Here is a 9728-nt window from a genome sequence, read left to right on the forward strand (position 1 = left end):
CAGAACGTTTTCTTCAAAAAAAAATGAATGAAACGGATCACTTTGAATTGCAGTGTGTCCAACACTGGGGAAACTGGTGTAAATGGGAACGACAGGAGAGGATCTCCCCCAGTCAGGCAGACTGGACCTGGCCTTTGTCTCCCCCGTGTGGCCACGCGTTGCACTACATCCCTCGGCGAAAGAGTTTCCTCTCAGACTGCAGAGCTGGTGTCAGTGGGGAAGGTCTGACAGAGCAGGTCTGAGTACCAGCATCACACACAGCCATCAGGCCCTTTTCTCCTAACTTACAGCCAGAGGAGCTATGGGTGGGATCTTGAAACCGTTTTCTGTTTTCTGTCCAGAAACAATTCTTGGATAGAAATGGTGGTCTGCTTGATGCATTTAAAAGTTATAGAATGTATTATTTACTTATATTTAATGTTGAACCTGATACAATTCAGGTTCCAGATTCTATACAGATCATCACTCCAAACTGACAAAGAGCAATGAATCATTTGTCTGTCTTGCAGCACTGATACGGCCTCAAGATGAAGTGTTGAGGAAGAGCAGGATTTGCTTAAATTGCTTACATTAAAATGAAATAGACTTCATGGACTCCCAGGTGACGCAGACTGCAGTAGGGCTCCCTCTGGGCAAGCTGAATGCTCTAGATCTCACACTGTGAGATCATGACATGTGGAACAAGGTTAGGGTTAGTTGGCTTGGGCTCTCTGTACCTGCCTGAGTAACTGTACCTGCCTGAGCTGCTGAGCTGCTGTACCTGACTGAGCTACTGTACCTGCCTGAGCTGCTGAGCTGCTGTACCTGACTGAGTAACTGTACCTGCCTGAGCTGCTGAGCTGCTGTACCTGACTGAGCTACTGTACCTGCCTGAGCTGCTGAGCTGCTGTACCTGCCTGAGCTGCTGTACCTGCCTGAGCTGCTGGGCGTTTGGCCCGAGATCCAGAAACCGAATCAGACCAGAGGAAAGAGCTCCTCTGAGAAGATTACTGACCAGCTCCAGTCTGAGGGCGTCGCACTGCGCAGGTGAGCTGCCCCAAGGTGCACCTCAGGTCAGGGGCTCCCAGCCCTTCTCCTGGGAGTCCACACCTGGTTTCTGTTCCAGCTGAACGTTCGTTTACATAATTGGACCCTTAAGAATAGGTTTCAGTTTCAGAACCTTTTAATTGTATTCTGTTTTTGAACATGCAGGAGGATTAACTACTGTGTTTCTTAAGTCACCTAAAATCTCCTGGCGAATTGTTAATTCAGTTATGGGTCTGTCTAAGTCAAGGGCTGAGCTGCAGTGAAAGCCAGGTGTGGATCCCCAGGACCGGGACTGGGAGCCCATGGAGAACTGTGGGAAAATGGACCCACGATCAGGGCTTTAGGTATTTAAGGTTTGGGGCATTTTATTCAAAAACAGCCCAATTGTGTGAGTCCTGCACAGCCAGGTTAGCAATATTCCTCCCCCAATATTTCTCCATGGGGTAATAATGCTGTTGGTATCGAATATGAAATCAAGATCATTAGTATAATAAAATATTCTCTAAAAAGACAGAATATATCCTACGTTATGTACTTTATTTTAAGGCACTGCATTGTTTCATTGTCATATCACTGTATTTTTGTCGAAGTAATTGCATACATTTTGTCTTTATTTGCAAGTACTTAATTTTATTCATTGCTTCACAAAATAAAGCTCATTTAAGATTCATGCATTTCAGTTAATTGTTCAATTGAACAATTGCTAGTGATTGAGGAGAGCTGTGGTAACTGTGGGGATATGAAAGATTATTTTCAAGGTCAAGGACAAGCACTGCAATTGCGGACGAGCTAGTTTTTTTTTATTTGTATCCCTTGTGTGCACCAGGATCCTTCAGTCAAATATGTTTTAAAATTACTACACTTAAAAAATATCTAAACAATGGAGTTTCTGTGTGTTATGGCATAGAGCCCAACACGGGTTTAAAACCTGAAGCTTCGCGGTTGTGCTTTGTCTCCCCCTGGTGGCCATGAAACACACACAGCCGTTCTGAGAGCGCAGCTCCAGTCCTGTTCAACCGCAATCCAGAAGGATTTATACCTCCTTCTAGCACAAGAACAAGGAAGAGGTGTTAAATTGGTCCAATTAATCTAAGACGTAATGTTTCTGATAAAGTCGTTCTTCAGCTGCTAGAACGAAATGGAGCCACAGAGATGCTCGTCGCTGCACGTTTCTGTTCACTAATTCCGGGCGTGGCCCCATGGTGACGTCACAACCAGGCGTCAATTCAAGGCGCTTCAAAATTCCCCAAATCCGAAATTCTAAATCGCTGTCCCTGTCAGCGTCATCCGTCCGTTTTCTAACCTCTTAATCCGAATCGGAATCGGAATCTCAGAGGAAATATAACCATGTACTTATTGGGACAATCTAACTGAGCTGCAAACGGTAAACAAGATGTGATCAAGGCCAATTTTATTGGGTCTCACTCGCGGTTTAATTTCAGTCTTTCTAAGATAGCACACTTATTTTCTCTCAAATTGATTTTTTTTGTCATTTACTTTATCCTGTAACCCCTTCCTTGTGTTGTATGTGCTGAGTAAACATCATAAATACTTTAAACAGTGGAGAGAGAAGGTCTGGAGAGCTAAAACCACAACCGCCTTCGCAAATATTGAAATTATAACTTTTTTTTAAACACATTCATCATGAAAATCTTTAGGTTACAAGTCCTTGTTGCTTGGTTTTAGAATTCTGGTAACTGCAGTAAACTCTACTTCTCCAGAGAAGTACTTCTTTTAAAATCATCTAAATTTCCGTAGCTTTACCTGACCGAATCTTTTTTACTTTCCGTGAAATTGAGCTACCTTTACAAAGCACTCTTGATCAAAGGAGGTACATGCTGCGCAGAAACTGTATTTTATCTACTTATCACGTTCATTTGTAAGGCTTGTAATGAAAGTTAAGGACGGAAGGCACGCAGTTTCATTAGCCTTGACGCCATCTTCTCTCATTGTGGTGGGGAGCTGCGTCAGCATGCGTAGGCTGCAAAGGAACAAGTAATAGGTTTATTCCATGCTGAAAAAAAGAAGAAAGAGAACACAACGTATCGGCCGTGGAGCCTTTTTCAGGTGTCAAGGTGTCAGGTGTTGACACCTGAAGAAGGCTCCACGGCCGAAACGTTGTGTTCTCTTCTTTTTTTCAGCATGGAATAAACCTATTACTTGTTCCTTTGCATCTTCTCTCATTTACAAGTTAGTTGTGCTTCACGTGACCCCTTCTCTCCCTCGGCTCGTCTCCTGCTCCGGCCCCTCGTCCCTCCTCACTCCACTGGGGCACTGTGGCCCGGGGACCGGCCCTCAGCCGGCGGCTCCAACACCCCGGACAGTCAGTCAGTACGCTTCATCCCTGAGCGCTGTTATTCCTGGTCGAGCACACACGAGAAACTGAAGAAAATACAAATAAATGTGAAAGTCTTGATGCAAGCACCTTATCAAGCTATGCCTTTTTCTTTTTCTTCAACAGTTAAATGTTCCTGAGGACTGTTCATTTGTATGTGGCGTTGTTCGGAAAAGGAAAATAACCAACAGAAATCACAATGAAGGCAGATGTGCACCAGGTCAAATCTCCGTCGTCTGCGCAGACAGCGGCAGAGCACCTGTTGCACCAGATGCAAAGCATTGCAGGAGGTATTTAAGGGGGGAGGTTAGCGTAACGAGAAACAGTTCACTTTCAGGATCGGATACATCCCAAACATCGTTTGGAAACGTCTTTCCATGATCTATAATTTATTGTTTTAGCTGTTTTCTTTAGCTTTAGAAATAATTATAGCTGGCATGCGTGTACAGTAATGTATTTTCTACACCCATCCTGCTGCCCATCACCTGTCAGAGGAGCAGTTACCATCAATCCATTAATGACAGACATGCAAACAGACACTGAGCTTTATATACAGTGGGAGATGTGTGTGTGTATTCTGCACTTTTACAGACAGGCACACAAAATCCTGTACCAATCCTTACCCAAATATTTGCACCTTTTAAGGTTTATATCTGAGTTAGTGTATCTTCGAGCAAGACAAAAACACTCACAGCGCAGAGTAAACAGTCTTCATAATTCCAAAGAATTGCCTTCAACACCAGCTGGCTGCCAGCTGTTTGTGCAGGGTGGCGCCGAGTGGTAGGGAATGTGACCCCACCCGGACGTGCTGTACAGTGCTCCTGCGCTCTCTGGGTCCGCTGTCATCTAAGAGGACCCCATGTCTTCAGGCAGGGATGACGAGCTCTTTCCTGGGTTTGGGGTGTAGAGTAAATTCTTACATCTTTACAAGTGGGGACCTGATCCCAAGTACGTCGAGGATTTTGAAAAGTCGGCTCAGCGGGCTTCCTCTGAACCAACAGCGAAACACAGACCAGAGGGCACAAGTGGCGATCCAGTGGAAGAGCACCAAAGGCGCTTCCTTAAGCAAAGAGCTTGTGTGGAACAAGTTGCTCAGACATGTGGTTGGGCCAGTTCTCTGGCTTCATTCAAGAGATAGCTGGCTGACATCCTGTGATCAAAACTAACTACTAAACTGGACAGATGGGTGGAATGGTCTCCTCCAGTTTGTAACTGTTGTTATATTTTTAAACTAATAGAAGCACACACTCACTTGTCCCATGGGACACTGCAGGTCAGGGACAAGACTGAAAGCCCCAGTCCCAGGAGGAAGGAGTTTATCTACCCTTTATTGACTTGCCTGCTCATTACTGGCATGAGCTTTGGTCCAAGTTGGACATCAAGGACACTTTGATATTTGCCCTGTTGGTGACCCTCCATGATTGATGCAATGCCGCACAATAAAAGCTCCAGGGGTTGTTTCAGCCCCTGTTTGCTCCTGGACTCTCCCTGCTTTTTTCTTACCCACAGCAGAGCGGGGTTGGGGTACAAGTCCCTGTCCAGGTTTTCCATTGTTTTCCAGTTCCATCCTTCAGACATTCTCTCACATCCGAGAGGAATCGTTCCTAAAAAGGGAGGCCAGGACAGTCGTCCACCCTGCCTGAGACAGTCTGATAAAGAAGATGATGACACATATAAAACACTACAGCTGTGCACCTGCTGAGAAAGCCCAGAGTAACACTCCACTTCAGTGGAAAAGATAACGAAAAGAGGCAGAGAAGGCTAACTTTAACGTTTCCTTTATTAATTTACACACTGCAGATACTGGACCTGCCTGCAGACACAAACACATAGGTGGTGATGAGATCATACTGCCTACGATCTCCACCTCTGACCTCTCCGTCTGCTGAGGCCTTCATTTTGCTAGTGGTTGACTCACACTTCCCCCACCTCACCCTGCTTGCCTGGAGCAAAACAGTGTGTTTTTTATTCTCTGGTACACTTCCAGTATAATTACAAAAAAACACTGTGCTTGCCCAGTACAGGTGTCCTTCAACAAAACCATTTTTGTTGTAGAGGCAGGAGTAGGATCAGTGTGCGAGCTGCAAGGGAACAAGTACAGATTATCTCCCTTCTGACAACGATTTCAGCTGTGGAGCTTTCGTCGGGACACAGAGCCTGGCCCATCTGAAAATGGCCTTTTGGATCTTGTCACATTATAAACTGGCCCAGTGGTCTCTAGATCCCTGGTCATGTGAGCCCAGAATCTGGGCCAGTGGTCTGTAGCTCCCTGGTCATGTGACCCCAGAATCTGGCCCAGTGGTCTGCAGCTCCCTGGTCATGTGACCCCCAGAATCTGGCCCAGTGGTCTGCTGCTCACGGAGTCCCACCTGGAAATGGTCCAGAGCCTACTGTAGCATGGCGCACAGCCCCGAAGAAAATGTATAGAATGTCTTCAAAAATTAACAGTCCCAATTAAAACAGCAAGTTCAAAGACTTTACAAGAGTGTATTGAGAAGGCAAATAAAAAGAGCCAGCAAGATGCTGCCATTCTCCAAAACTGATCACACTGGCCTGTAACCCACAAAGTCAGTCGCCGAACTTTGCATTAGTTTCACATTAGATCATTTGGCACAAAAACAGAGGAATTTGAATTATTGTGCTAAATAAATATGTTCCTTCTGTGCAACGTTCAATCAATACGAAAGCTTGTTCTCAGATAAATACACCCCCTGTCATTTATTTATGTGATGTGACCTTTTTCTGCAACTTGTTAAAGGACTCAGTTTGTTCACATCTCTATTGTGCAAATATTTAAATGTTTAACTTCTCTCAAAGTACAGCTGATTTCCCTATTCACATTTTCTTTATTTATTTGTTCACTCTTCCCATACACTGACATTTTTTTTCCTCTAGACCTCCTGATCATACCTCTGAAGTCCGGTAACAGAATTTGCTTGACAAAGAGTTTAATTATTCTGCTCTTTGGGTGGAGTTGTCAATAAGATTTCATTGCTTTAAATTGGCAGTCAACTCACAAATTAATTTACCTGGGAACTCAATCTCACTTTCTGAGCTGTAATCTTCAGATGACTCATCTTCCACAGGACTCCTGTCATATGGTATATAAAATAATAATAATAGTAATAATAATAATAATAATATGGCCCTCAACACTCATCTAGGTGATCTTAAATCTCAATGCCATAAATATTGTTAAATAGTTACATTATTAAATGTTACATAAGTACTTGAAAATACATATTTTGTTAAATAATGAATTGCTTACTTAGCTTTAAGGTGTTTTCTACGCACCTTTAATGAAGTGAGTATTTTGGACTAAACATGCATAAAAAGGTTAATTATTTAATTGAATTCAACAGAATGTGACCGAAATACTGAAAGGATAGTTGAACAAAGTTGTTTTGATTGACTTCAACCTTGACTGACTGTTACTTTAATTGGCAACATTCAATTCCCAACTTTGCAGTAGAAAAGAAAACTTGCCAAAGTTTCAGTCAAGCAGCTTGATTGCTCAATTAAAGTTAGGGCTTGAATTAAGTAATTAAGCTGGGCTAGAATGAAAACCTGTGGGTGTGTGCCTGTCCACAGCTTGCAGTCCCTCGGAGAGTGACGTCCACAGTCCAGGCAAAACAGACACTGGGCAGGAACTCACCCTGGCTACTGCAGCGTTCAGAGGACAAGAGACCCCCTCCCCCTGACAGGAAACTGGGTCCTGGTGGGGTTACCCCCAGCCATGCTGAAGAGAAGGCTCAATGGACAAACAACCACATGTAACAGAGAGTCGCTGACATCATTTCCGCTTCGTGGGTCCTTGCGGAAGAGTGGATGCGTAACTTCCGTCCGCAGCCGGTGACTTAATTATTAATCATCAAAATAATTTCAGTCCATTTTTTGAGGATTTCTTCCTTTTCATAGCGCGGCAACATGCAGCACCTTCAACATTTTATTTTGTTTCTGGTGGAATAGATACAATAACTTTAAAGGTTAAACAAGGATTTCCGTTGATAATCTAAATGCACAAAACGTTGGCACGGAAGGGGCGAGTTTATTTTGGCAAAGTACAGCGACAAGCAGGCAGGCTGGGCACAGGTCGACAGCGATCAAATGGGAATTTAATTATTTTGAAGTTCAAAATGAGTGGAAAATGTAGTTCACTGGGCTGTAGTTTGTTCTAAATATCTGGCCACGTTAACAAAAGAAAGTATATTATGGAAGTACTGCACTGACCAAATAACTCCACGATAAATAGTGTGACACTTCTCTGACCACTATGAAAACAGACTAGAGAGGGACAAGTCACCTGAGGGATGGTCAATATTTGGATTTGTGGGAAAGGCGACGTTAATTTCACGGCTCAACGCCACACAAAAGCCTGGAAAGCGAAAGGAGCTGTGAGATGTCGCCAAAGAGCCACCTGACATATCAAAGAACTCGGTTTTAAGAGTCTAATTCTTCTAACTCTTAAGTCGCGGCGCCCGCTCATACTTGACGAGCCGGTGGTCTGCCGTGATTTTGTTCTGGGAAGCGACGACTGCAGAGGTTAAAAAGCCGTTCCTTATCCCAGGGGCCGTGAGATGCGGGAATCCCCTTTCAGAAAAGCCGACTGGGGATCAAACCAGATCGACCCTGTTGAGGGAATCAGAGGTGAAAGAGGGAATTTTCAATGGAATGTGCCCCCAGAAGTGCTGTTTCCCACATATGACCAAAGTGTGAGGGTTTCACTGGGGCGTCGTGATATTTGTACCACAGGATACAATTAGAAATAGATAAAAATCAATTTTATACAGAAATCGTTGCCTTCTTAAATTCTAGCTGCAGTAGAAATCCATGACGTTTGGCTCTGCGTCATACACGCCGCGAGCTGGAGTCTGCACGGTCATCCGCTGCGCTGCCATACGCGTCACGAGCCAGCGGGTCCACTTGGCCTGACCGCTGTGGAACTGACACGCCAGCCCCCGGGCTGTGAGCAGGGCGGAGGTCACAGATCCCGCAGCGGCATCTCCTTCAGGAAACAGGAGCTCCTCGTGCCGTTTGCATTCCACGGTCCATTGATCACGGAGGAGCAATGACACGGCTTCCCCGGAGCGGTGTGACGGGCCTCCCACGGGTCGGCGATCACACGGCAGAGCTTTCTCTCCCGCTGCGTCAGTAACGGGTCTCCGGTCGCCCTATCAGACGTTGCTCTGTGGCGCCGGGAAAGGCAAAGAGCACACACTCTTCCCTCCAGAGAGCCGAGCCGAGCCGAGCCCGAACCCGGACGCACAGGGGCACAGCGTGGTGTTTCTCCCCGCTGGACACACGCGTGCAGTTTAGAGAAATAAAACCAGTCAAGGGCATCACTGGGGGGGGGGGTGCAGGGGTCAGCATTGCTGCCTCACAGCGCTGGGGCCCTGGGTTCAATTCTGGACCGGGGTGCTCTCTGTGGGGAGTTTGCATGTTCTCCCCATGTTCTCGTGGATTAATTGTCTACTGGGAAAATTGGCCCTGGTGCGCGTGTGTGTGTGTGTGTGTGTGTGTGTGTGTGTGTGTGTGTGTGTGTGTGTGTGTGTGTGTGTGTGTCCCGTGATGGGCTGCTGTCCTGTCCAGGGCCTGTGTGTCTGTGTGTGTCCCGTGATGGGCTGCTGTCCTCTCCAGTGTGTGTGTGTGTGTGTATGTGTATGTGTGTGTGTGTGTGTGTGTGTGTGTGTGTGTGTTCTGTGATGGGCTGCTGTCCTGTCCAGGGTGTGTGTGTCTGTGTGTGTCCCGTGATGGGCTGCTGTCCTCTCCAGTGTGTGTGTGTGTGTGTGTGTGTGTGTGTGTGTGTGTGTGTGTGTGTGTGTGTGTGTCCTGTGATGGACTGATGTCCTGCCCAGGGTGTGTGTGTCTGTGTGTGTCCTGTGGTGGACTGGTGTCCTCTCCAGTGTGTGTGTGTGTCCTGTCATGGACTGCTGTCCTGTCCAGGGTGTGTGTGTCTGTGTGTGTCCCGTGATGGGCTGCTGTCCTGTCCAGGGTGTGTGTGTCTGTGTGTGTCCTGTGGTGGATTGGTGTCCTCTCCAGTGTGTGTGTGTGTGTGTCCTGTGATGGACTGATGTCCTGCCCAGGGTGTATCCTGCCTTGTGCCTGTTGCTTGCTGGGATAGGCTCCAGCTCCCCTTGACCCTGTACTGGACGAAGCGGAATGGAAATGGAATGAATGATAAAAGCAGCCAGCATGTCTCAGTGTTGCTGGCACCCGGAGCACCCAGAGGAAACCTGCGCACATAGCAGGGACATGCAAACTCCACGCAGAACTGCTGTACCACAGTTTCATCATCTGACTGGCGCGTCTCTCCAGTAGTCATTTATTGATTAAAAAGATACTAGTGATAGATATGGAATATATAACA

Source organism: Lepisosteus oculatus, chromosome 27 (genome assembly GCF_040954835.1).
Source record: "Lepisosteus oculatus isolate fLepOcu1 chromosome 27, fLepOcu1.hap2, whole genome shotgun sequence".
Classification (NCBI taxonomy): domain Eukaryota; kingdom Metazoa; phylum Chordata; class Actinopteri; order Semionotiformes; family Lepisosteidae; genus Lepisosteus; species Lepisosteus oculatus.